General features: G+C 42.4%; 1 protein-coding gene across 16 annotated transcripts in view; it reads left to right on the top strand.

The window, feature by feature from the left end:
- Nucleotides 1-2999: 2999 nt before the first annotated feature.
- The window catches only part of JAKMIP3 (Janus kinase and microtubule interacting protein 3), an 89658-nt gene continuing 65560 nt past the window's right edge, over nt 3000-27097 (top strand). For 7 of the 16 annotated variants that reach the window (XM_037400650.1, XM_037400654.1, XM_037400657.1 and 4 more), the window contains exon 1: nt 3002-3231. The gene's annotated coding sequence lies outside the window, so the exon portion shown is untranslated. Of the gene's footprint in view, nt 3232-27097 lie in introns of all 16 variants that reach the window. The other 9 variants (XM_037400664.1, XM_037400663.1, XM_037400665.1 and 6 more) reach the window with 4 other exon arrangements.

Raw genomic sequence — 27097 nt, 5'->3', positions numbered from 1 at the left:
TTCAGCAGAGCAGTGTCCCCGCTTATCAAAGCATTGCCTAATACCCTTTACCTCAAGATCTCATTGCAGTGTTTTCTTTACTAAGGTTTCATTTTGTTCCATTTCAAGAGGAAACAAAGAAAAAAAGCTGCGTCTGTCATAACTACTCCAATCCCAGGGCTTTGCTGTGCATTTTATACAGTGTCTTTCACGTTTATCTCTAGCAATTACTGAGTAAGAGGCTGAGGAAAAGATTCATGCCCAGTTTCTATAGATAGCTGCGGAGAGTGCCATGTGTAAAATCACCTGGCTGACATGCTGATCTGTATTACAGAGAAGTTGTAAACTGTGTGCCGACATAGCTGAAAGAGGCAGAAATCAGAATGTTTACAACAAAACCCAGACTTCTATTAGTTTGCTTTTCCACCTCTAAAATGGAAGAAATTGTGACTGCTTCTGGTGTGAATCAGAATAGTGGAGCATAAAATTTTTTTCAGCTCTTATGTACTTCCTAACTTCAGGTTTTTGAAGTTCATTAACATTTTTGTTCTGCATGATAAAGCACTGTGCAGTGGAGTGCTTTGGACAATCCTGCAGTGGATACAGCTCAGTAAATGGAAATTGCCAGAAGAATGCTTTTTCCCTAGCACTTGCCAGCTGAAAAACAAAACCCGATTCTTTGAGTGATGTAAACTAACGATGGCCTCTTGCTTTATATCACTTACAACACTGCTTTCAGTATTACTTGTTTTACTCACACATTCCCTCAAAATGTTGCAGTTCAACTCTAAAAATAGAAAATACTTTTAATTATCCAACAGTTTAAAAGCTATTGTTTGCACAGCTCTCGTCACAGTCACAGTGAATCCTTGTGCCTTGAGGGAGATAGTTCCCAGGTTAAACTGGGGAACTGGCTTGAATGTGTGTGATTTGATGGTCTGGTCATTGTGGAGTGGGCTGAGGTGTAGTGAGATCTTATATTAAAAAGTATTTGTGTGATAAAGGAGCAAGGAAAAGTGTTGAGGTTTTGTTAAAGCTAAAAACAGAGATTTCTGGAGTTGGTAGTTCACCTTTGCCAGTGTTTGACCCTAAATTTGGTAGCTCTGTGTTTGTGGATTGAGGCACTGATCCTGCAATGTCGCTTGCAGGCTGTCCCACAGAGACTCACTGACTTCGGTGGGATCCCAAAGAGGCAGAAAGTTTTAGATGAGCAGCCAGGACTGGGGCTGAGGAAAAAACACTCCTGTAAATGAGCCTGTGTCTCTGAGTAATATGACTGTTTCATGCCATGCAGCACGGTATGGATGGACAGAAAAGAGGAGAAGTTTGAGTCTATGACTATGATAGCAAAAAGCAAAGCAAATCTGTTCTTGCAGTTTCCTGTCACTGGGTATTTTGTCATATTTTTATCTTTCTAGCTGTTTCTATGCAGTAAACAGAAATTTTGTTCTAGTGATTTTCTCAAAATACCTCTACATTCACTTTTGTCAAAGGATAATTAAACTGCAGAGCAGGGGGGGAGGGCATGAGAAATACAACAGTGGTTAACCGCAAAAATAGGAACAAGTTTCTAGGAATCTGCTTAGAAGTCGCACACATTTCTTGGCTTTGCATTCAGGTGCTGCACAGCATAGGGGGCTTTGGACTTGGAGAAAACCAGGTTTTTAAATGGAAAGTTTCAGATATTTAGGTATTATGTAAGTGGGAAAGAACCCCACACCCTCCTTCTAAAAATTGAGAATATGCTTCAGGGTAGGTTTCTGCTTTCCAGTCTTGTACTGAGATCTGTCTTGCCTGTCAGCAGTTCACTGACATTCACTGGGAATGGTTCCCAGTCTTCACTGTCAGGAAGATAGAAAAAACAAATAAATAGGTCCCATATCCTCTTTACTTCTAGATCATTTTGCAGTGTGGGGCTATTATGAGTATCTTGTAACCAAATACATTCATTTTATCAGTATTTGTTATTCAGTTCTGATGTAAAGGGGAATTTTCAGTGTGGTGAGTATGAATATTGAAAATCAATAATTTTTCAGTTATGAAAAGTAGTGACGGACAGCAAGCTAGGAGTTAAAGACATGTTTTTCATATCTGCTGTGCTTTAATTCTCAAATCATCATACCTTACAGGAGTTTGTAAAGATACCTGCCTTTTTTCCACCATATTACCATTTCCATGTAAATTCAGAGAATGGGGCTATTCAATAATGATGTTACTTAAAGAGAGAAGCTCCAGTGCCGGACCCTGCATTTACACATGTAAGGATGTCCATATAACACAGACCTGTTGGAGCGAGCTCAGAGGAGGCCACGAAGATGGTCAGGGGGCTGGAGCCCCTCTGCTACGGAGCCGGGCTGGGAGAGCTGGGGCTGCTCAGCCTGGGGAGGAGAAGGCTCCGGGGAGACCTTAGAGCAGCTCCCAGCACCTACAGGGGCCGGCAAGAAGCTGGAGAGGGGCTTTGTACGTGGGCACGTGGTGACAGGCCAAGGGGGAATGGCCTTAAGCTGAGAGAGGGGAGATGCAGATGAGCTGTGAGGCAGAAATTGTTCCCCGTGAGGGCGGCGAGGCGCTGGCCCAGGCTGCCCAGAGCAGCTGTGGGTGCCCCATCCCTGGCAGTGCTCAAGGCCAGGCTGGATGGGGCTGGGAGCAGCCTGGGCTGGGGGGAGGGGGCCCTGCCCAGGGCACGGGGTGGGACTGGGTGGGCTTCAAGGTCCCTTCCCACCCAAACCATTGTTTAACTTGGTTTCATCTCCTTTGCTAGGAGCCGTGCAAAGGCTGCTATCTGTTTTTAAATCCAAATATCCTTCAAATATTCTCCACCTTTTTCATAATTTAGCCCCTGCTTCAGGAAGAGTTCAGTTCACATTCACTCCATGCTAGATGCAAATCTTTGGCTTCATAATTAAGCTGAAAATGCAAGTCCTTCTAGCAGCATCCAGGTACAAGGGGACATCGGTCTGCGTTGGAGGTGTGCTGGTTTTATACCAGCATGCTTGACTCTAGATTTCTGAAAGGGAGGGCTTTCAGTTTTCAGGGAGCTCGTGTGATGACGTGCCTGCACTCAGCTGCAAGCTGCAGTGACACTGCAATGGCTGAGGGGCGGCTGCTGGATCTTCGCAATGAGCTCATTCTCCCCGGAGGGAGCAGGATTTACAGTGCATCACCCAGCAACTGCAGCCTTCTTGTGAAATTCATCTTTAGCTTCTCCTCAGTTAGCCTGGTCTGATTCTTCACTTTGGGTGTGTGTACATGGTGAGCAGATTTTACTGTATGGTTGATTTTTTTTTTTTTTTTTTTTCTTCTCTGTCCTCTAAATGCTTCCTGGGACTGATTGATGAATCATTTCTCATCCGATTCCACTATTCAGAGGATAGAGATGGAAAATATAATCTTATGCAGCAGGGATGGATTTTTTTTAGCCTTTTGCAGCGTGCATCATAAAAATCCTTTTAAATCTGTCTGCTAGGAGCAGCCTACAGGTTTTAAAATGAAGTGCACTGCATACGAGGAATGGTACTATCCTCAGGTAAAGCAGACAAGCAGTGTGCATCATGATGGAGCATGCCTGTGAGGTTAGTTCCTATATGTGTTTATGCATATCTAAGTATGTACATAGTGTTTGCTATATATATACCTATATGTTACACGTAAGGTTTTGTGTAATCCATTTTCAAATTTCCTGTTTTGCATTCTATGTTTTGGATTTCTTTTCCCCCTTAATACCTAGTTTCTCCTTGGTGTGGTTAATAAACATAGCTCTGATTTGCAACAGCTTTGCTTTAGGATGCCAGCAAGCCCATCGAGGAGAGTGTCTCTGCCTTTCATTGGTTAAGTGGGCTGCGCCCTCCTGCTCCAGTTATTCATCAGGATCTTCATAGAGTCTCTGTCATATATGATTAAGTTGAAATGTCAGGTCCTGTAATTGCTGATAAATCTCCTCTGCAGCCCTAAATGTTGGTGTTTCAGGGTAATATAAGTTATGATGAATTACTGTAACAAAATAATCTGCTTTCTGTTCTCACTGAGTAACTGGCTTGGATATTTCCTATTTTCTGAACTCCAATGCATATACTGCATATCTTGAGAACTGCTTCCTATTCTGTGCTGTTTAACCTGTTAGATTAAGAAAAAAAGTTCTTTTTTTTCCCAGCTGCTTGCTCCCTTGGTGGTTTTAAATGTCATTTCTCTCATCAAGATTTCTTATCCTTTCAGTAAATGTGGCTGCGCCTCTACTGACACTGTTTAAAATGCAGACAGAAATTAGAAAATAAATACATTGGAGTCAGATTGACTTTTGTCTGTTATTTCTCACGTCATGATACTTCCAGAAAAATGTTTATATTGTAAAATAACAGTTTAATGGCAGGAGACATTCACTGCTGTCAGTCTAGCCTTGCAGCTCTCAGCTGACATACAGTATTCTTAACCTACCACCTTTTGTACACTTTTCTCTGTATGTTTAAGTGTATGGTAGGTGCTTAAAGTATGCTCAGAAATGGAAAGTTTTGTAGAGGCTGTCTTAATACTTTTGCAGAGGACTTTCTGTCTCTTTTGTATTGGCTCTTGTCAGCTGTCTGACTCGTTTGTTCTTACCAGACTGGTATAAAGTTTAGGTTTTGTAGTGGTGAATTAAAAGCAAATGACACTGGTATGAGGTCAAAAATACCTTGATTAGAAGAAGTTGCATTTGTCACTAGGGCCCTGATGGAAAAAATAGCACCCCATTTTAAGACGACTTTTAAGAAAATGTGCTTAAGGCCTACTGGTTGTCTTGAAAAATACTAGTGTTGAACATATTTGTGAAACTGTGTGCCTATAAATCTTTCCCTTATTGTATGCTCTGAAAGTGACAGTTGTCAACACCTCCTACTTGGTGAAATTACAGTAAGTTTCCAAGTGCACTGTCAATTTATATGAAGAATAAAACTTTGCTTCACTTCCTGCCCCCCCCCCCCCCGAAACACATCTCTAAAATACTACTTTTGCAGATGGCTTGAATTCAAAATAGTGTCAGCAAATTAATGTTATCAAGTCAAGGCCTTTAAATAATGATCTTTTTTTAACACTTTCCTTTAAAAGATCTGTCTTGTAAGTTTATCACCTTCTGTGGTGCAGCTCTTCATGTATAATCAACTGCAGAAGTTCAGCTTAAATAGAAAAATAATTAAAAAAAAGAAGGTTCTAAAAATTTTACACAAACCAATTGACTGGGATGTAGGACTTGAACACAAAGCTATTCCATCCAGCTACTCTCGTTGTGAGACTCTAACAGGACTGAGTAATTTTAAGACAGGTAACAGCGTTTGTACTAATATATGTTATGCTAAAAGTGGCCAAATATTTGGCAGTACTTCAGAGTTCCAAATTAAATCATTCCTGTAATCCTATCTGTATTTGAACACAACTGGCTAGTAGCATTTATCTGCATGTTGAGGAAAAGGAGAGCTTACTTGTTCCTAGAGCATCAAATGTTGGCTGTTACTGGTGGCAAAATACTATGCAATTTCTATCAGTTGTATAACCTAGAAAGGTAGTTCCCTGATTTTCCATTGGCAATTACAGCAAAGTGGTCTGTAGTCAAATAGACCTAAACCCCTGAAAGATCTCGGGAATTTAATACAATTCTCCAGGAATTATTCTAATGGAGAATGACAACCTTGTAGATTTTTTATAAAAACTCTTCAGTTCTCTGCAAATCCACAAATCATCATATTCAGGAAAATGTGATTAGGGATTTGCTATTCACTGATAATGCAGAATCAAGACGTAAGTTCAGTAAGTTTTCATCTGTGTAGCTTCCTTTCTCCTCCAACGTGCCCGTCTGTTTGTACTCCATAAAAGCAGACACAGTGCCTGAGGAGAAATAGTTGGGAAAGGCCTGATGTTCGTCTGCAAGATGCAGTTCGTCTGCAGGATGAAATTTTTTTCCCCAAACACACATGCAAGTGGCAGAGTGTGACATGTTGTTTTTCTTTAAACCCAGTGGATATCCTGTTCTGCTTTTTCAGGCTATTCCACCAGTGCCACGGTCATTTGACCTTGACAAGGTCATGTGCAAACAGGGACCTTGTTTTTCATGGAGCTCAGGTGAAAAGAAGAGTCAGTTCATAACACAGCTGGGAGACCTGGCTGCTTGGTGAGGCTGGCTGCACATCTGGATTTTGGAGGAGGGCAATGCCTCCTGAGCTTTCCCAGACTAGCTAGGATGACATGTCCCAGGACTAACTGAAACTTGCATCTGTCTGGAAAGCTGCTGCCCAAATGATGTTGGATAGTGCGTGAGGCTGATTTTGCCATAGTTCATAGCCAGAATTGATTCCACTGGAAGCAGCCTGGTACTGATTGCAGAGCAAACTGTTAGCTATGTAAGACTGCGATGGGGTAAGATGCTGTTCAGACTGTCCATCAGCCTGTGGCAACCCCGATTCCTCTACTTCAACCCTTTGAAAATCAGTATAGATTCAGCTTGGGCTTTTAATACCAAAAAGACTGCTCATCTCTTGCTGACTGCTCTGTTTTGTCTTGCGTGACCCTTAGTTACATAATAGATGTGTCCCCTGGCACGTACTGTATTTTACTGCAATGTAAAGCAGAAACAAATTCCATATTAATGATGTTTAATTAAAAATGAAATTGCACACAAAAGGCCTGATTCTGATGCCACTGAGTCAATGTCAGAAACCTTACTGACTTCAGAGACTCAAGATATGCCCAGAGGGAGAACTTTTGCTAAATATCTAAAGTGTTTGAAGATTTACTGATTTGCACTAACTTCTGTTAGGCCTCTTACACTAATATTCCCATGGCCCTCCTGAAAAGTTTTTGCTACATTTTGCATTTTAACTAATTCTATATTAAAATAATGATTTGATTCATTTGACATTGCATTACTTTTCTAGCTGCCTCCATAACAGATGAATTCTACCCATGACATAAGAAGAATGTGTCTACTTTGGATGAGGACAGTGCTTTTAAAGTGTTACTCTTGATGATACCCATTTGCACTTTGGTTTGCATGATGGTATGGCCTCAGCATCCACAGTCTGGATTCCTTTTGGATCAAACTAAATCAGAAGTTGTTTTCCAACCAGTACCTGGTGCTCACACCACAGGATAACACTAGATTTTGAAGCTCCATCAAAATGTTCCATAATGTTGGCTTTTTGTAGAGACAGGGTTCATTCTTGTATGTGATGTTTTGTTACTCTATCTGAAAAGAAGTATTGGCAAAGAAAGTTAATGAGAAACTTGAAGGCATGGAAGAAATCTAATACAATCATCCAAAGCATAGATTTTTCTTTACCTCAAAGACTAAGTTTCAGGTTTTCACAAAAATAGGAAGAAAAAGTCCCCTAAATACAGTGATATCGTCATGTTTGTATGTTGAAGTAGACAGTAATTTATAGCCACAGCCTTTGTCACTTTGGAGAATTAAAGAGATTTGTGTACCACAGTGTGATACCTGAATTTTGCCCTGGTTCAAAGACAGGAGCTAGCAAGTACCGAGTGTTTGGTCCATAGCAGTAAATATCCATGGTGATTTATGAGATGCTTGTTGGCATTTTTATCTTTACATGTTGCTTGTGTTATTAGCAAAATAAAATGATTAATCGCAATGCATTATTTCGTTACTGTCTAGTACCGTAATTACATCTTGCATACTAGGTAAGGCCAGATTATCCTGACAGTATTCCTTGGGAAATGTTGGATGGGAAGGCCGATTTTAGGTATGGTTCAGTTCAGCAAAAAGTGGTTGGAGTACACATGAATGTCTAAGAGAGAATGAGCAGAACGCAGAGTACATGGCTGTGAACAGGCAGGTGCTGGCAGCACAGGCGACAGCACTCATTGCTCAGCTCTTCCACCCACCTTCCACAAAGCCCTTCCATGTCTGGAGAATGGAGGTAATACACTGAATATGTTGAAGCTTGGTGACAGTAAATGTTATGTGAGAGTGAGTCAGGTCTTGCTGTTGCGACTTGTGTGATGATCACTGGAAGTTTCAGGATCTCTAGTCTGCATTCAAAGCAAAGTCAGAGGAAGCCATGGGCAAAGGAAATATTTGCATGAAGTTAGTAAAGTAAAAATGCAAAGAGTCTTAAAGGAAAATTTATTAGCTTGAACCTTTGCAATAATAAATAAATGAAAACTACACTGATTTGACAGTCAATATTAATCCATATTTTCTCAGCTAATGCATGCAGCTGTTAAAAAACTTTGCTCTCCAGTCAAAGCAGTGCTGAGATTTCTGGTGTTTTGAATGGCTACTTAAAAACTTACTTTTTACTGCATAGGCTATCTATTTTAGCAGTTTTCCTTGAAGGAAGCATTATGGATTTTGTTTTTGTAAACAAACATCTGATATTTCCACCAAGACGTTGGCTCACAGCGGCCATAATTCTGAGTGCTGCCAGGAGCCGCAGGAGACTTCCCTTCGCTCTGGTGGGTGCTGGCGGGTTCTGGACCTGGAGGGCTAAAGCAATCGTGTCACGCCAGGGTGAATGATTTATTATTTATGTTGCTTGCAGGATTCATTATACGGTTTGACACTTTCACCTTTTACTTGTCTCTTCTTTTTTTCCTCAGTATTTTATGCCGGACTTTAGCAGGTGCTTTCCGGCTTTGCCCACAGAGGTTGTGAAGGGGCAGAGAGAGGCTCAGTGCACTTGTTACCCTTTTAGACACTGGACTATTCCACTTCCATCCTTTTCACCTCCTGGCTTATTTTTTTCCTGCTCCATAATATAGACTGTAATTTCATTTGGCATTTTTTGTTGAACAGCTCGAATAACCATGGGTTAGGTATTGAGAAAGACTAGTTCACTTTAAAAAGTATAGTAAAGACTGATTTTTATCTCCCATGATCACAGATAGCAACATTTAACAGCACAGTTAGAGAAAAATCAAAACAAGCTTTTGAAACAAAGGGAGGTATTTTGGCTTATTTTTCTCTACTTTTCCGAAGCACTCCTTAATATGTGGCTGGTTTTCAGATTTGCACATGCAGAAATTCCAGTTCCACATATTGCTGATACCAGTTTTTGCAACTTATAGGGACAAAACCATCACTGCCAAAGCTTTGGACTTTACGGATTTGCAGGCATGTAGTGGAAGGGAAATCTCATTATGTTTTACTTCCCTTAGGCTACAGTCAGGCTTAGCAGGAGTTAAAAAAAAAAATAGTTGTTTGCTCACAGGTGCCCCTCATTATGCTGTCAATTAGCCCAGCAGGCAGACAAGTGCTGACCTTCAGGCAGAAGATGGTAGGGGTGTTTGGGGGAACTTCATTAGGTAGCTCTTCTTAAACAGAGGCAGTTTTGTTGCTTGCTTTGGTTTAGGTTTCTTATGTTCTTTTCTTCCCCTCTTACTAAAATTTCTATGTATCACTTAAGATGGGCTTATAGTTTTGTCCTGATAAGGTTTTATAATCACAAGTTAATAAAAAATGTAGTGGAGAAGCAGGCAACCCAGAAAATGGGATATATCATGGGTTCGAAGAGGAATGGAAGAGAGGAATGTGCTTGATGTGCTCCTGGAGTTCTCCCGCGTGAAGTAAGCGGTGGGTGAGGATGTCTGAACTGGCCAGGCAGGTGAGGTGGGCAGCATGGAGGATGGGGAGAACTCAGTTTGGGTGTCAGACTTATCATCAAAAGCAGGAGAAGAAAAATATAATCATGCTCTTTTCCCCCTCAAAGTTTGTTTTGTGGTTTGTTTTTTTTCTTTTAGTTGTTATTTTGTTTGATCAAAGGGAAAATCTGAACTAGGGTAGTGTGTGAAATTACTTTCTTCAGAAGTGCCTGTTAACCAGCAGGACAGTAGTAGATGGCCAGAATCAATTTGGTATTGACAGAGATGGCACGTCCAAACCACAGGAGAGGGGGACGATGAGTAAAACTCCCAGAATGCCTGCAGGCAGCCAGGGTGAGCTTTGCTGCTGAGTAATGTGAGGCTTGGCAAAAGACTTGTAAAAAATTTGTGAAAAAGCTCTTAGCTAAAATCTTTTTTCTCCTAGTTTATTTGCAAAATGCTATGTTATGAGAAATACAGTGTGAGGATTTTTTATTATTATTTTTTTTTTTCCTTCCAGAAGTCAGGCTGTAGTTGGGGAATCTCCATTGCCCTTCTGTTCGTGGTCTGTGCTGGGAATGCTGCTTTACTGTGTGAAAGACCCAGGAACCCCTTGGGGATGGCAGGATGAGATAATACCGCACCTGATACACTGGTCGATGTGGGTGCAAGTAGTTTGTGCTGGCTGATGTCTTCTTCAGGTAAAGCCTCTGCCATTGACAGCCTAGGAGAGCTGAGACTCCATAATCTCAATGAAACGTCTGGATTTTGCTAGGGAGAATGAAACTACAGGTGTTAAACTTTTTCTGTTTTCACTCAATTATCACCATCTATATCCGGCACTAGAGAGAGACATGTATGGCAAGGAAATCAAGTAGGCCTTGGGAACAGAGACTGGTCTTGCAGCATGGCTGCTGTTTGCTGTCCAGTGTCTCTAGCAACCTCTCATGAGGAGCATCAGGAGTGGAAAGCACATGACCGTCATGACCCATGATGCATTCCCTTTCCTAGATAAGAAGTTGGGTATTTTCTGTGTGTACAGAGTTCATGTGGAAGAAGAACATGTAAGAAATTTCTTCCATTAGCTAAAGGTAGAGGCTGGACAGCCAAGGCACTCAACAGGAGCAGACTTACACCAGCACTGTGTGCTTTTGAAAAACCTGAAATTGCTTCCAACAGGGAAGACACTCATTCATTGGCATTGGGTCTGTTTATTGGTAAGGGGCTGCGCATCAGTAACGGCCAGTTTAGTTGTCTCTTTCAACACAGTAACTGCTTTCCATCCCCCTGATGCTGTCAGAAATGTTTGGATGTATTTTTCTCTAAGAGCAGTAACAGTTATGTGAGGGAGGGAAAAAGTTGTGGGTTAACTCAGTGTTATGGATAAACATGTGAAACTAAAGAAAAATAGGTGCTTCCAAAAATATCATTACTGTCACTTAAAAATAAGTCACTCAACAACTGCATTTGACACTGAAGAGTATTATACATGCATGAATCTTTTTCTTCTGCTTGTATTTCTATGTCAATCAACAAACAGTTGTATCAAGAAGTGTTAGTCAGCTCAAGAGCAGATGAACCTCCTGGGAAGGAATGTCTACATAGAAATAGATGTACACTTAAATCTCCAAATCGTGAGTGAAAGATAGGGAGCAAAAGACACAAGGATTTGTTAAAACAACAGATGCATCTTTGGAACAGAGTTTGAAGGTATTCCTGTATACCAGCACTAAATGAAGCCAGGTTATTCAGTTACTAATCAAAACTCTCCTGAAAATTGTGCAATACATTGCTCCTGCCTCCAGCCAACCCTCAGGCTTAACGCCTCATCTTTTCATTTGCCTTAGCATTCATTATCTCTTTATGGCTTCTTTAAATACCGCTGTTTCTAGGAATATATGTAGTAATTCTGGGTGTGATTCAAGAGCACTGGAAGTATCTTCCCCCTGTTTATTATCATTTTAACCCCTGTGTTGCTGTTCCAGTGTCTCTACTCTCAGCTCCGGACACATTGAGTAATGTATGGGTATAACAGTTGTAAAGGTGTAGCAGGCATTTTCAGTAGCACTTTCTTGAATAACTCTGGATCCATAAGCGCGTGCCGAATTGGCTGCCTCTGCACGCTTCTAGGCGGGTAGCTCAGCCACCCCCACGTTAGGCTTTGCCTCTTTCAGCAGTGACAGGGACTCGCCGAGCAACTTCACGCTGCAGCTGCTGAGCATTGTTTAGCATTGTTCAGCATTGGCCTCTCAGCTCTTGTTCATTGCCTCTTGCATGAACTTAGTTAGTGCCTTGCAGCATGAAGTGACTTGCAGCATGAAGACCACTGCTGAACATGCACCTGCATTGCAGGTTTAACATAGTTACTAGCAATATGAACCGTCGATTGATCTAGTTCTGACAGTTTTACTCTCTCAGACTTGTCTTGGTGCTGCGGCCACCCAATGCTGCTCTTTGAGCTGTGTGGGCTTAGCGCGTAACTAATTAAAGAGTTAATTTTGAACAAAGCAACTGGATATTTAAAATTATGGATCAGAACCCATTCCTGGATGTGTAAACAAATGTAAAAGTAGTGTCAAAGTCTAACATCCTGGGGTACTCTTTCAGCTTCTTTAAAATAGTCTTTAGTGCTTGGATAATATGCTAAGGTGTTTAGTACTGGGTATGATCCATACGATTCAAATTGCTGTAATTTATTTATTAAGTAATGCCATACAATTATTTTAATATATTATTTTTATATATGAATGCATACACATAGATATATATACACATAGATATCTATAAGGCTCTCTATGAAGAGTATTAACTCATTAGGAAAAGGGAAGTCAAACTGTACAAAAGAGAAACTGCTTTTTCTCTCACTAATGGCTGTTTTCCCCGCTATGATCAACCCTAAGGACTTAAAATGTTTTATCTCGTTAAGAGCAATAATTAATATTTTACCCTAAAGACCTAGATGTGCACATCAGTTATGTTCACTAATGTAAATGGAGATGTTTCCTCACATGGAGAAAGGTAACAGAGCCCTGCCCTGAGGCGAGCACTTCAGGAACATAGGAGCATACTGAACCTTGGATGCTATTTTAAAAAAAGGCAACTTTTGTTTATCAGTAACTTTTCATAAAACTTTGCTGTGGTTTGCTAGCTCAAGGTTGTGATTATGAACATCACTTCATGCATGCTTATTTCATCTTAATGTGACTCATCTATTTAAAGTAACATAAGTGCAAACTTAGGTCCCTCAAGTTTCCTTGGTGTTTTGGATTCCATGCACTAGCTTGACTCACTTTGAGTCAAAATTTTGAGACATCATTTCATGTTATTTACAGCCAAAATCAGTTTTATTACATCTAAATTTAGGCCGTCAGTCATGCAGGTGGAGTTAGAATTACCAAAATGTAGTTATTTCATTAGTGTTGTGTTTTCACACAGAAATTTCTGGATTTGGATTGTGTCCTGCCTCCTGCCTGTTGATGAAGTATGTATTAAACATCAGAAATATGAAGAAAGTGAAAACCTGAATGGCCCAAACTGCTCTGGAGATTAGAATATTGCTTCATTTCTTCTACAACTTGTAACAGTTTTAGGTCATTGTTTTCCAAAAATGCCTTTGTGCAGTAAATCATAAGCACTTCGTTAGACTGCTTTTCAGAAACGTGTGACTATCTTAATTGCTGTCTGATTCATGAGAAGAGGACTAGAAAGGCGATTATAGAGCCAAAGCTTGTGTAAAATATCACATTTGGCAGGCTTACAGTATCTCTTCATGAAGTTTTAATTTGGATTGTGAAATAATACGCTGTCTGGGATACCGGTTTGGGGTTTTGTTTGGTTTTTTTAAAACATTGTACCACATCTACTTTGAAGATGAAGCATGAAAATTTATTTTTAGCATTTGCTGTTAAGTCATCAGAGATGATAAAGAACAAGTAAGAACAGAATTTATAGGCCCCTTCTCTTTGGCAACAGCAGGAAAAAACCCATCCTGCTTCCTGGTTGAGGAAGACACTTTTTGTCCAAACCCATCCTGAATCAGCAAGCTGGAACCGACTAGGTTAGAGCAGGAAGAGATCCGTTCCTCATCCTGACTGAGTTTCAGGCAACTGTTGAATTTTTTGTATTTCTTTGAAAAAGAAGTAAAGTGCAAATTGCATGTAGACTGTTCAGTGCTTTGTGGATTTGCTCCTAACCTCGAGCTCCTTGGACACAAGCTGCTGCCGCGCAGGATAGCACTGTTGGCGTGGTGCTGTGCCAGTGCCTCTGCTGCTCTGTGTCCCTGGCAGCACCAGCATCCAGCTGACCTTGCAGACTTGCTGGGAGCAGGTTGGATTTTTTGTCAAGATCCCTCTGTGATTTTGGTTTTCCATAGGGTCAATGAAATCTACAGGCTTAGTTCATGCACTAGCCCGGGTGAAACATCTCAGAAATGTTTTCATTAGTTGGGAAACTTCTTTCTCCCTTCAAGTCCCTCCCAGATGGAATACAAACTTATCACTTGGCACAAATGCGTTCTTCTTGGAAGAAACGGCTTTAGAATAAGGCTTTTGAACTCTTGCTCTTAATTCAGCGTAAACAATTCTAAAAATTTGATATCATTCTAAAACATTTTAGTTTAGTCTTTGACATCAACATCACATTTTTTATCTTAATCTTTTGATTACATAAAGAGATAGATATAGATAACTTTTTTATCTTAATATTTTGACTAAACTGATTAAGAAATAAATCCATCATAAAAATTCATCGGTCAGCAACGTTCATCGCAGTAGCCGTGTGCTTCAGATACTGTCTTTTGCCTGTGGCCCTTTGAGATCTTACCGTAAATATAATTTAGTGATCTGCAGCAGAGTTGCTGCCCTTCTGTTTAAAAATTAAGAGACAGAATATGAGAAGAAAAAGTACAGGGCAGGGATGCAGTTGTAGCCTGCTACAAGATGGGCAGAAGACATCTGAAATAAAGCATGGCACATCGAGGGCAGGTTGTGCGGGCAGCCTGGGCTCCATAGCAACTGTGGCTGCTCCATCCAGAGGGACTCGAGCGTTCTGCTGGCTTCGGCAGTTTTTTTTAAAGCCGCTGCGTGGGCAAGTTGTTCCTGAGTATATATTTGTTTTCAAAATCTTTCTGGCTACAAGCCTGTTTGCCATTGGAAAAAAAATAATCATCTGTTCTTTAAATGCAGTTAGTGAGAGTGATGATCCCACTGCGAATGGGCTGGGGGAGCTTGCTCAGCCCCCGCAGGGCGCATCAGCCAGGCTGCGTCTTCCAAATAATTCTGCTGGGGAGGCGCATGGCGCATGCGACAGCTCTGTGTCTGGCGGGGAAGGATGGAGTCTGTTGGCATCTTGGGGTCTGAAGTATGAGGCAGGGAGGGAAGGAATAGAAATTCCCAACTGGCAGTAGAGGTGCAAATACTTGTGTTTTTAGAGACCCATGAGAAAACTTGTTTTCTTTTCCTTTGATGTGGCTGTATACTAAAAAGCTGTCAAGTGTGGGCCAAAACAAAATATTTTTTTTTCACCTTAACCTGTGTTATAAAAAGAAGAAGGAAGGGAAGAAAAGTGAGACAATGCAAACTTTGATGACAGAAGATGTGTATTTAGCTCAAAACAGGACATTTTATCTCCATTTTAAGGATATTATAAGAAGAACAAAGCAGTGGAAATCAAGAGCCAGGCTGCTTAAAAAAATCAGTGGGGAAGAAATAGAGATGTTAGAGACTTTCCACCTGTCTTTCTTTTCCCCTGCTTTCAGAGATGTTACTGTAACTAGTGTATAATTAGGGGGAATCTGGTGGGATCCTCTGCTCGTGGGGGGATTCAGGCTGTGCCGCTCAGCACTTTGCAGAAGGGCCGGTGTATTGACCAGCTGAGAGCAGCAACTTTTGCAGTAGGAGGACAGTAAAGCAGGCGGAGCAGGCTGCCTAGAGAGCTCATGCAGTCACCTTGAGGGTTTCAAGTCTTGCTATTTTGAATTGTGATTCTACAGTGCTTCAGGCTAATATTGATTTTTTTTTTAAATGTTTTTATTCAAGTGTTCACCTTATGGTCTCCTGCATACCATGAAAATTTTATTCTTCTGTTTTCTTACTCATTCACTCATTTAATCCATTCTAAAACTCTCAACTATACCTTTTATTTCTCATTTTACACTAGTGGCTGCATCAGCTCTGGGCCAGTGTTTCTGTCTGCACAGTTGTTTAGATCTATAGGTGTAATGATCCTTCTAAGTACGAGACTGGTGGCGGTGCAGCTCTTCATGGCTTTTGGTGTTCCCTGTATTGTGATAGTGTGCTGGTGTGGACGGATGCTTCTCAACAGCTTCCTGCTGCCCACCTTTCCATCTTCATGCCCAGTGGCACTGGTCTGTCACAGTGCTGATGTGGGTCATGGGCAGAAAGTGCCAACTTTGGAAATACTCCCAGTGGTGGGCAGGGCCTGGTCCTAGGGCAGCAGCAGGAGGTTTTTGCAAATCCACAGGTATCAGAAGGGTTGGGAAGTTTTCTTCGTTGCTGCTTTTTATCCCACATCCCTCAACTATGGATGGTATGTACAGAATAAAGGCCATTTATTAGAAGAAATATTTGAAGCACTCACTGGTAAACACCTGTCAAACTATGGATGATGATTTCTAATATTTTCATGATTTAAACAGATTTATGGCTGCAGAGAGACATAAAAATTGTATACGTATCTTTTCTGCACCAATTTTTGGCTTGTGTTGGATACTCTGTACATCAAAAGCCTGATGGTCAAAAGTTTTGTAACCCTGAGGACTATGAAATCCATCAAGATTTGCAGGGTGTGATTGGGATTCAGTTGTGCTAGCAGCAGAAGAAAAACAAAAAAAATCCTTGTATGTAAATGACATCTGCATTTTGCTTCTAACTGAAAAATCGAAGGGAAAGATTTTCTGAAATTAAGGCACATGTTTGCTAAATTGTCACAGGCTGAACTCAAAAAATTCTTGGTTAGATACTTCTGGAGGTAAACTTTCAGCTTTCATTCCCCACAGTAACAGGCTAATCATGCATCTGAACAATTTTTACAAATGGCTTACTCATGGTTTTAAATGCCAAGGCCCAGGTTTCAGGGAGTGGACAGAGGGAGGGTCCCCCCAGGTAGCAGTGGAATCCAGGCTGGGGCTGCCCCGTGAGCACTTCCCAATCTCATTGTACCGAGCATCCTTGATGAAACCTGGTGGTGACCCCCTGCCTGCAGCACCCAGAGCTGAACACAGCTGACCTGAAGTCTTTGCTTTCTCCCTTGAGCTTGCTTTTGGGAATTGTTAGTAAATAGTTTATTGTGGCAGTGACATCTTTCTTATCTTTGTTTTAAAGTTCGATAGTAAAAAAAAAAAAAATTTAAAATAACCCTGGGAGGGAAAAAAAAGTCAGTTCTCTATTATCTGTTGTAAGGGGAAACTGGGACACCTTGGATAAGGAAAATAATCTTGTAGAATCAATACAGTGGCACTGGGAGCTCCCCAAATCCTGCCCAGGACCTGCCATGGGTTCATGGGGCTCAGCAGAGCCCTGTGCACCCCATACAGCAGCATCCTCTTGGCAGAGTCCATAGAGGGAGAGGAAAACAGGTATGAGGCGGATGGTTATTGGGTTTGTGTTTCAGACCTGGTGAATGGCTGGCACTGGAGCTGGCCTGGAGTTGTGGATGTTCAGTGTTTCTGGAGACAGTTCACCATCCCTGAATACCTCTTGCCGTGTGTTGTCTAATGACAGGCTAGGCTGCTTAGGTTAGTGTAAGAGATTGAGTTCAGGGATGTTCACATGTTGATTAGCTTTTCTGTTCCTGAGCTGTTGGAGTTCAGTTTCTTAACAGTGGGAGTGGCAGGTTGCATGGTCGGGACAGTCCACCCTGTACCTGCAGCACCACCAAGGTACGGCCGCCTTGCGTAGTATGCTCAGGCTGCACAGCTCGCCTGAAATCCTGTGCAGACATTTCCACTTACAGTTCTCTGTGGCTTTGGTGGTGCAGAGCAGAGAGAGGCCCTGCCCACAAGCAGGGGCTGTGGCTGGGGTGAAGAGCTCTTTCCTCATGCACCCTGCTGCCCTGCTGGGTGCCCCAGCCCCAGGGTATAAGGGGATCGCTGATCTGTGTCTGTGGAAGGGCCAGAGGGATGCTCCCAGCAAGCAGGGGTGACAGGGCAGGAACGGGGGCAGCTCCTCGTTCCTGGGCACTCCCCACCTCTGCCAGCCTGTCCAGGAGCTTCTCGGGCAGGAGGCTGTTCTGCCGCCAAGCCTCAGTCACGTCGCAGGTGCTTGCAGCTCTGAGGATGGCTGACTGGGAGCAGTATGACTCCTAGGCTAATAATAAGACGCCACATTTTCTTTTAAATACAGTGTAGACAGAGGTTGGGAATTTTTTCTTTCTCAGTCAGCCTTATTCCTGTGCAGGCTTGCATCTGATTTTTTTTTTTTCCCCCCCAAAGAAACTGTTTCCTGTTGTCATAACGAAACCAGATGGGGAGGGTTCAGTGGAAATACCTCAGGAGAGCCTGGCAGAGAATCGGATCCAGGAAGCAGATCCTCCCCGTAATGCTGGCACGGTTTGGTAAGTTCCATCTGAAAAATAAAAAGCTGCTCCCTTTGCTGAGTCACAGCCCCCTCGGAGCTGGAGCTGTGGCAAGCAGGGAGATGCTGCGCTGCTGGAGTTGAAGCAGAGGTGAGGAAAGGCTGTCCAGAATCCTTTTCAAGTGCATTTATTGCCTGAATTGATTTTTAAATCTCATTAAAGTATATTGTAAGTTTAATTCAGTCTGTAAAAGTGTAGTTACATTCCTGTATTGCAGGGTGTGGGGTTGTGTGGCTCTTCTAAGGCAAATGCTGGACGAATCACGGTGCTGGCCCTTTCCCTCTCTGCAGGTGGAGTCCTGCATCCAGCAATGGGCTGTGGCTGTCACTGCACTGGTAGGGACTTGGTCTGGATGCAGCGCTGCACCTTCCTGTGTCCCCTAACATGGGTGATAGCACAAGTCAGGGAAGCCAATACCTGCCGGTGTGGGGAACAGGAGGGGCAGCATCATGCAGAGTGGCTCTGTTGGGAAGGAAGTGGCCAGCACATCTGGAAAGTGTTCTTCATGATGGAAAGGGAAATTCTGTTTGTTTTCTTCTTGCAGATTGCATGGTGAGGTAGTAGGTAGCCAGGTGCGTTGCTTCCTCTGCTGCTTATACATATACCTTGCAGTAAAGCAGCTAATGACTTCTACTCTGTGTTCCTCGCCTTTGTAAATTCTTCTGTAGCTAAGGCCTGGTGCTTTTCTAGGCTTTGTACTGTTTATTTGCTGGAGTTGTAGCAGCTTTATTTATACTTTCTTCTATGCTACGTTTCGGTGGTTCAGATGCACGTGCAAAGATTGTTCTAAACCTTTTTCATCTTCTTAAGTCTACGGACTTGGATGTCAAATCCAGAGAGCAAGTTTATATGTAGAGGAGGTACAATTCTTAAAGGAAAGCCAACTAGGTTTCCTTACAACAGAGAAGCTGCAGGTAGTACAGGGACACAGGAACATTCACTGATCATCATTGAAATGTACCACTTGACATTTGAAAGTAATTTTGGTTTTGTTGAAAGGCTGCTAAGATATGTACTATCTAGACAGAAAAATACTCTTTGGCCATTAATTCAAATATATATGTGGACACATAATTTGTGGTCACTTGTAAATTGCAGATTCGTATAACATTTCAAACGCAAATATTAAACTTCAGATGCTACAACCGAATATATCTTTTCCATGTACTTTTTAATAGGTTTTTACAAAGTAGACACAAAGCTCAACAGTATCTTTAGGGGCTATGATTTTGCTGCTGCACGGGCGATCAGCCCAGCTCAAACTTCCTATCCGCTATGCAGGATGCTGTAGCATGAGCTGACGTCCCCAAGGGCAGGAGCAGGAGTTGCCATCTTGTTTGTGCATCGGCAGAGCAGCGGGCAGAGACACGCTGGGCTCCTGTGTTCTGCAGGCAGAAGAGCAGCCAGGCGGCTGTAACCCATCCAGGTCCAGAGCAAGTGTTTGGAAAAGCAAACTTTGCTGTGGCTGCTGCACCACGGAAACATGCACCTCTACTCTTTCTTCTGCATAAACTGCAGTTTTGTCCTGTCAGCTGCACTTGTATTCCCCAACTAGGTTTCTGCCTGGCCTCCCAAATCGATCTCGGTGGGACGCAGTGCATCTCCTGCACCTGCCCATCAGCATCCCCTGGCTTGTGCCTGCTCCCTGCTGCTGAGTTGGTGCTGCCCTGCTACTGCTGCTGCCTCTCCTCATTCCTGAGCCCCTGGGCTCCTTCTCCTCTCCTCCTTGCCTAGGCAGGTCCACTCCCAGGCTGTTTTACCAGAACATCTGTCCTGTTCCACTGGCTCTTACACAAAGCAGGATAAAAGAAGAAACTGTGATTTCAATATGGGAATAATTAAAAAAAAAAAGTAACTCAGAAGGGCAAATATTCTCATTAAATAGAAGGGCCAAACCACCTTATTTCAGTCCTAACAACTGGCCTCACCCTGCCTGATACAGTTTGAGCAAGGAAATCCAAATCTAAATGGGAATGTGGTGCTGCAGTGTGGGGTGGAGGTTGCACACTGCTTTGTACTGGGAACCACAACCTTCTCTGAAAGTTTATTGAAGACAGATTTTTATTTTTGGTATATTTTGCTGCTAAAATGCATTTCCTAGGTTGGTGGGTTTTGTTTTGGTTTGGTTTTTTTTTTGGGGGGGGGGGGAGTGGTGGTGTTTTGTTGTTTGGTTTTGGTTCTTTGGTGTTTGTTTGTTGTTTTTTTTAAACAGCTGATCAATTTCAGCAAAGGCAGAGCTGAAGCTGCCCACCACCAGAGCAGCTGAGAACAATGTTTTGGGAAGGGCACGTGGAGCTCGGGTGGATGGGTCTGCACAGTCTGGCAGGGTCTGTGTCATGGGGGTGTGCTCTCCTTGCCGATCCGTGGGGCTGTTGTGTACGTAATACAACGTTATTTCTTTTATTGTGCCCACTGAGGGGGGAAAATTTGACTTCAGTAGGAACAGGATCATGATATTAATTACAGTGCAGTAGCAAACAGTTGTCAAGGGAAAAATATGGTTTTGGACATAGTGTATGTGTTTTTTATGACCATCTAAATATTTTAATTCTTTCCTAATTGTACCCTGATTCAGGGTAACGTTGAGGTAAACTGAGCCTGATCGCGTGCACACAGTGCTCCTTTCTGTCAGCCTGTCAAAACAAAATGGGCTTAAAATACACATAAACTGTGTTCATATTTACATTCTCCCCTCCATCATGGAGTTCCGTGGCCCAAAAGTGAAATGTGCATCCAGCTTATACTTGGATCCAACACTGAGATTTTAGTACAACCATTTTGAAATGCTATACTGAGTGTTGATGCTTGTTTGAATCTGGACGGGGAACTCTGAGGTGATGTTGGTGCTGGTTGGAGGCCAGAAAAGCAATGGATCCAACCCAGCTGCAGCTGGGATGCTCCTGTGCTGCTGGTCAACACGAAGATGATGTAAGATGTTTTTACTGTTGGCTGATTTAATTGAATACAAGTTTATAAACAGATGTAGAGACATGCTGGCTCTCTTATGTGCACTTGAAGTGAGCTGGGCTTAAGGTGAGGCATTACCAGAAATGAGGACAATCTCACCGTCCTCCTCATTGTGCCGTGTCAGACTGTGAGGCTCCACCGTCCTATTTATAGACCATAATAAACCAGAATATTACCCTGCAAAGGCTCGACAGACAGAGTCAGCTTGGGTCAGAGGGGCAATCATCCATCCGTGCACACAGGAGCTGAATGGGGAGTGGTCGTGCTTCATCCGTGATGGGTGACAAGCACAACTAAGAGCAAAATCATAATCCTGGTTGAAATAGTGGGGAAGGCTGCGGATGGAGCACCTTGGTGGATTTTGTGTTCAGAGTTATTTTCTGGAGAACTCTCAGTTATGTACGGATAATGCTTTAAAGAAGTGAAGCAATGTGGAACTCTAATTTTATGTCCAGAACTGTGTAGAAACGATAGCGAACTTTGAGAAATGAAGCTTGATTTTACTAGTTATGTGGCTGAAAAGTAAGTGAAACTGCAGTCATTTTTACTGTAAGCCTCTTAAATAATTAAAAAAAAAAAAAACCGAACAAACACCACACGACCACCACCAAACCCTGTGCAATACAAGACAGGCTATATAATTTTAATGATCTTTTATTTCTTCTAGCATCCTTCCACAGTCAGAGTACATAAAAGCTGGAACAGACAGGAGAAGTAAGGATCTCCTAATGCTTTACCTTAGCCTTCTAGGGCTGATGTAGATACTATACCTGCAAATTAAACAGTTGTCTCTTCCACAGGTTGCTTTGCTCTTTCTGGCAGGTCACCTCAGAGTTTGTGTTGCAGATGTTACCTGATTAGTGCAGCAGAGGCCCCATTGCTAACTCCATGCCAGCCCAGGGAATGCTTTGTATTGTTGTTTAGAACACATTTATGCAAAGTATACTCAAAGCAAGGGTTTTGGAGCAATATGATTCTGCTTTTGACAATACTTGGGAGGCATTGGCAGCTAACCTTGTTGCGCTGCTGCTTTAGTTTACTGAAACTAAACCCAAGGAGACTACTAGCAGAGTTGCTGTTGTACCTTTTGTAAGAGCTGTGAGAGGTTGAGGCTGGATGCTGCCAGTTCTGCTGCTGCCACCCTGCACCTTGTGACTCTGAGCGGCAGCGTTTTTCTCCCCCATTGTATTTGCATTTTCTCCCCCATTGACCCCAGGAGCAGCAGAACAAGGGGGGACTGCTGCCAGGGTTTGTGGTGTGCGATACAAAATAGAAGATTCATCTTTCCACTGGAAAAAAATCGTAGAACTATCACCTCCTGCCAAAGCCCCGTAGGGTGGCTTCTTGTTCTTGCATTAGTGTGAAAAAGTAAATGAAACGTCCTTTTCGCCTACACAGTATCAGTCATTTTATAACTGCTTGTTTAATGTCTTTTCAAAAACATCACCGATCCCAATTCTTTCATTACCTATTATGTTCCTTTTAGATGAATACGAGTTCAATAATGAGTACTTACCACTTCTTTCTGCAACATTATAATACTTTTCATCTTATTTCCCACCTCCTGCTGTTATAATCTAATATCTTATTTACCTAGCTGCATACACAACAGATGTCCTTAGTGATGACTTGATCTTTCCTTCTAAATCTCTACGTGCAGGATGTGTCAAATTGTATTTTTAAATATAGATTATCTTGTACTTTCCCATATTGAATTTCATGTTGCTTAGTTACCTAATTTTCTAGTTTTAGTTTATTGTTTTATTTTTCCTTCCTTTTTCTTCCTTTATATTCATCTCTCATCTTGATTGACCTAAATAATCCTCTATTATCAGCAGATTTTTATATCCCGTGCTTTACTATTTTTTTTTTTTTTTTCCCCCCACAGGTCACCAGCAGAATATCAAACACTGCCAGCCCTAGCTCTGGTCTTTGGAGCTCACAGCTGTGTCTCCTTATTTCAGTAGTAATTCCTCCTTTGTTTCTATCCTCCATCCATGACTAGAGTTTCTTACAAATCACGTTACTAAATCTTCTTAAGCAGTTAATTACATGTGTCCAGTCCTTCAGTGTAGACTGTGAAATTGAGATTCACGTTTACATTCTCACATCCTTTACTAGCATTTACTGGCAAGGTTTCCTGGAGGTCATGCCTCCTAGCCCCAATGCAGCTCACGTTTCTGGTTCTGAAACCCTTTGCCTGCTGGCAAGTAGCTATCTGTGCAGGCAGTCACAGGAGCATCAGCATGGCTGCTTGGGCATGGACTTCTCTCATGGCTTTAATGATTCATATGTATTTGCACGGTTCTTATATATTTTTTGTTAAAACATTAACAAATCCAGGTTACCCTGGAGCAGAGCAGCCACAGCTATTGCTATGCATAATGTTGCCCATCTCCAGTCTCCCGGAGCTTTGCAGATGTGTAGTTCCACCCTCACTGCCGCTGGAGAACTTGCCTGGCTGTGATGGCAGCAGTGGGCAGGGACACAGACCCCAGCAGGCAGCACTTCTTGTGCCCTCAGGCACCCTGTCTGGCGTCTCCCAGGAGGATCCACTGTCTCCACTGCCAGTGCTGGCTGCTCCCCACTGTTAAGAGCAATGATCAGCTAGAAAGTCAGAAGCCAGATGGACACATCACATCCTTTTAGCTAAAGATAAGTACAGTGCAACCCATGTGAGAAGGAACTTCCTCTGAAGGAGTAAGTGCAGAAGGCTAAAAGATTGGAAAATCCTAAATTCCAATCCCAGATTACCCAGATGCCACACTAAAGAAATAGCTAGGAAAGAGCTCCTCTAGAGCCTTTTCCCATCTGTAAACAGAAATGTTTGTGAGGATGTTTCCCTGGTTCTTCTACATAGCGGAAAACAAAGCTAGCAGTTTTCAGTCATCTGAACAAGTTTTGGAGAGGGTGACGTCTGCATGGGAGGAGGTTCTCCCAAGGTAAGACATGAGCAGGCACTGCTGCTGGGAGATGCCATTCAGGAATGCGTGGCTTGGCCACAGAAGTGAATGCCAGCAAGTAAATTCTAGCAACTCAACAGAGAGCATGAGCAGAAGCAGCTGCAGAGGCTCCCCCTTTTACCTTTCTATTTTTACATTTATGTATCCTGAGGTTGCCCCAGTTTTATCCATTAGCAGAACCAGCAAACTGACCTGAACTTCAAGCTAATATTGGTGCCAGTGTGCTACCCAGGAGCACCTTGTCTTTCAATCTCACAGCTGGTGAGCAGCAAAGATCAGGAAGCTTTCAAAGCTGCTGTTCAGTTTTAGTCAAGTCATGTGAAATTCTTACGACAGCAGTTATGCAGTTGCTGTTGTGGTAGGGGGTTTTGCAGGGTTTTTTAAGGATTTGTATATTGGTCCCTGGGTGTCTTTTCTAGGCAGGTAGAGGCCACATGGTGCCATTGGAGATTTAATCCTCTGTGTATGTTTATCATTCTTGGTCCTGGTAGCAGGAGGTTCTGTAACACGGTGTAACTTTTATTAACTTTATCACATAGACACACAGACAGAGTTTGGATGGTCCGCTTCCCGAGTTGCTCGTTCTGATTATTTTTACAGTTCAAAACACTATCCACTTGTCCTCATATTCAATGTAATGCTTATTACGTTTAGTGTAGTGTTAGGAGGGTCAATTTATGTTATGCTTGTTGGTAAGTGGAATTCTGTCTTGAATATAATCACATACACGGACTGAATGAGGTTTTCCATGGAAGGCAGCCTGCCTTCTGGTTGTTAGTCTTGCTTAAAAAAGGTTATAGAACTCTTGTATTGAAAACAAGATTTTCCCAGAGGAATGGATCCTTTGACTTCAAATATCAGGTTGAAACAAACCTTACCCTTTTATTTCCCTTAAAAGCCTGAAATATTTCAGAATGGGTCTGGTTTTGCCATAGTGCAGGGAAGTCTTAAACCCTCTTACCAATCTGTTCTGTGAAACTACAGAGAAATGGGTATCTGCATGCCAAGTGAATTGACTAGAATGGTTGATGCAGCATCTCAAATCAAATCAGCTTTAAAAAATCAGATTATGGCTTAAAAACTCTCAGCTACGTACATCTGGTTAATGCACAGCCACCTACTAACAGAAATCACCTTGACAAGGTCAGCAGCAGTGAAACATCACTGCATCTGCGTATCCTCAGCGTGGCAGTGACTCGATTATTGGCCTCACAGACAAGAGGGTTTGTTCCATGTCACAGCAGAGTTTCTCACTCTGCAGTGCTTGCTTTCCTATGTGCCTTCAGTGTTTTCCTTCCTACTTGTTGCTTTGCCTCTCCTTTGAGAAACATGGGCTTTGTTACTGCAAGGTTCGCTAGCATTTCTGTTCAATTATCTGGGAGGGTGTTTTGCTTTTTGGGTTTTATTCAGTCATTTTCCAGGGGCTGGACTGTTCTTGTTTTAAAATCTTTTTTAAAAAGGATCTTTTCCTTTTTTCCTAGTTGGAAATATGTACTTAGCCAGGTAAAACTGTAGTATTTCTCCCTTCCTATGTAAATGCTGACTGCTTCAATACTTACTATGGGTTTTAGGATGCATGGTTCATGACTTCACAGCACAAGTGTCAACAGGGTCCATCCCTATGGACCTCAGTGCCTGGGTCAGGCTGTGATTCGCACACATCTGAGTGCAGCTCTCCAAGCTGACAGCCTATTTACTGAAAAGTGGTGAATCAGAATGGACCCTATATGTACCAGAAGCAAATGAGAGGGGGGTGGGGGGTGGGGGAAAGGAGGTTAATTTGCTTGTATTTGGTACAACCATGGATAAATATGATTTTGCTTTCACATATAAAATTTTTTCAAGGTGGCAATATTTCTCACAGTCATCTGGAAAAACAAACTAATCTTGCTATTATAAGAACTAAATATTATACTTAAAACTTCAAAGCACTTGACCAACTCTTCTGTCCTTGTTTTCCCTGACTACCTTCCTGTTTTATCCTGACATCTCCACTGCTCTTGTCCTGGGGGTGAGGGGGCAAGGGGAGGCCCCTGTGACTTGTGTCTATGTGCGGCTCAGGGGTGTCATCCCTCTGGCCTTGGAAACTGGAAGAGATTCCTAGGAAAAATGAGCAACCTTGGTAAGGCTGGCTTCAGTAAATCATCCTGTTTCTGGCTCTGAGGCTAAATAATAGCTTGTTTGTTCTCTAGCATTTACCCTGAACCACCTGTCTCATTCCTGTGCCTCCCAGTGGCACAAGGGGACCCAGGGACAAAGGAGGACCAGCAGGTGTTCCCAGGCGCTGCCCACCCTCCGGGCAAGGCCACCTCTTGCCTCGCCTGGCCAGCCCCTCGCTGACACCTCCTCCTCTCCATCCTTTTACACCACCAAGAGTTTGGTCCATCTCTGAATGGACAAAAGAGAGAATATTTTGCTTTGAAATTGAAGCTCTGGAGAAGTGGCTTTTAGGCACTTATTTTTGACTTCCGAGTGTATCAATGACTGAACCGTTACAGAAAGTTTCCTGCAGACCGAGGTGAGCTTGCTCCAGCGCCCCATTTGTAACCCAGCAGGACAGGGGGGAAGAGCCTGGTTTCAGCGGGCCGTGGGGGAGGCTGCAAGGGGCTACGGCTGTTCCCAGCTTGCATCATTCTTTCCTAGTGTCCCTGTTCCTTGCAGAGATGCATTCATTCTGAAATTTTATTGGAGCCCTGGTATGAAGTTGGCTAGCGATTTTTATTTTATTTTTTTTTTTTTTTTAAATCCTTTTCTTCTTGCTAAATATTTCTGTATTTTCTCTTAACAGGTATTTTATTCACTGCTTAACTTAAAATGTGCAATATCAGTGAGCTGGGTATTTTGATTTCTTGTTTCTTCGTGATGTTTTTTAGCTGTGAAGACACTGCTGACATGCTGATTATTGAGTGAATCGTGAAATCTGTGAAAACGTTCAAAATAATTAGATATGCAGCAGTTTGTATTAAACAGTGGTCTGGTGTCCCTTAGAGTACTAGTGGTAAATAAATAAATAAATAAAAAATTTATAT

This window comes from Falco rusticolus, chromosome 9 (assembly GCF_015220075.1).
Source record: "Falco rusticolus isolate bFalRus1 chromosome 9, bFalRus1.pri, whole genome shotgun sequence".
In the NCBI taxonomy this organism is placed as follows: Eukaryota; Metazoa; Chordata; class Aves; order Falconiformes; family Falconidae; genus Falco; species Falco rusticolus.
Note: the sequence above shows the minus strand (reverse complement) of the source record. Positions and strands in the feature narration are given on the sequence as shown.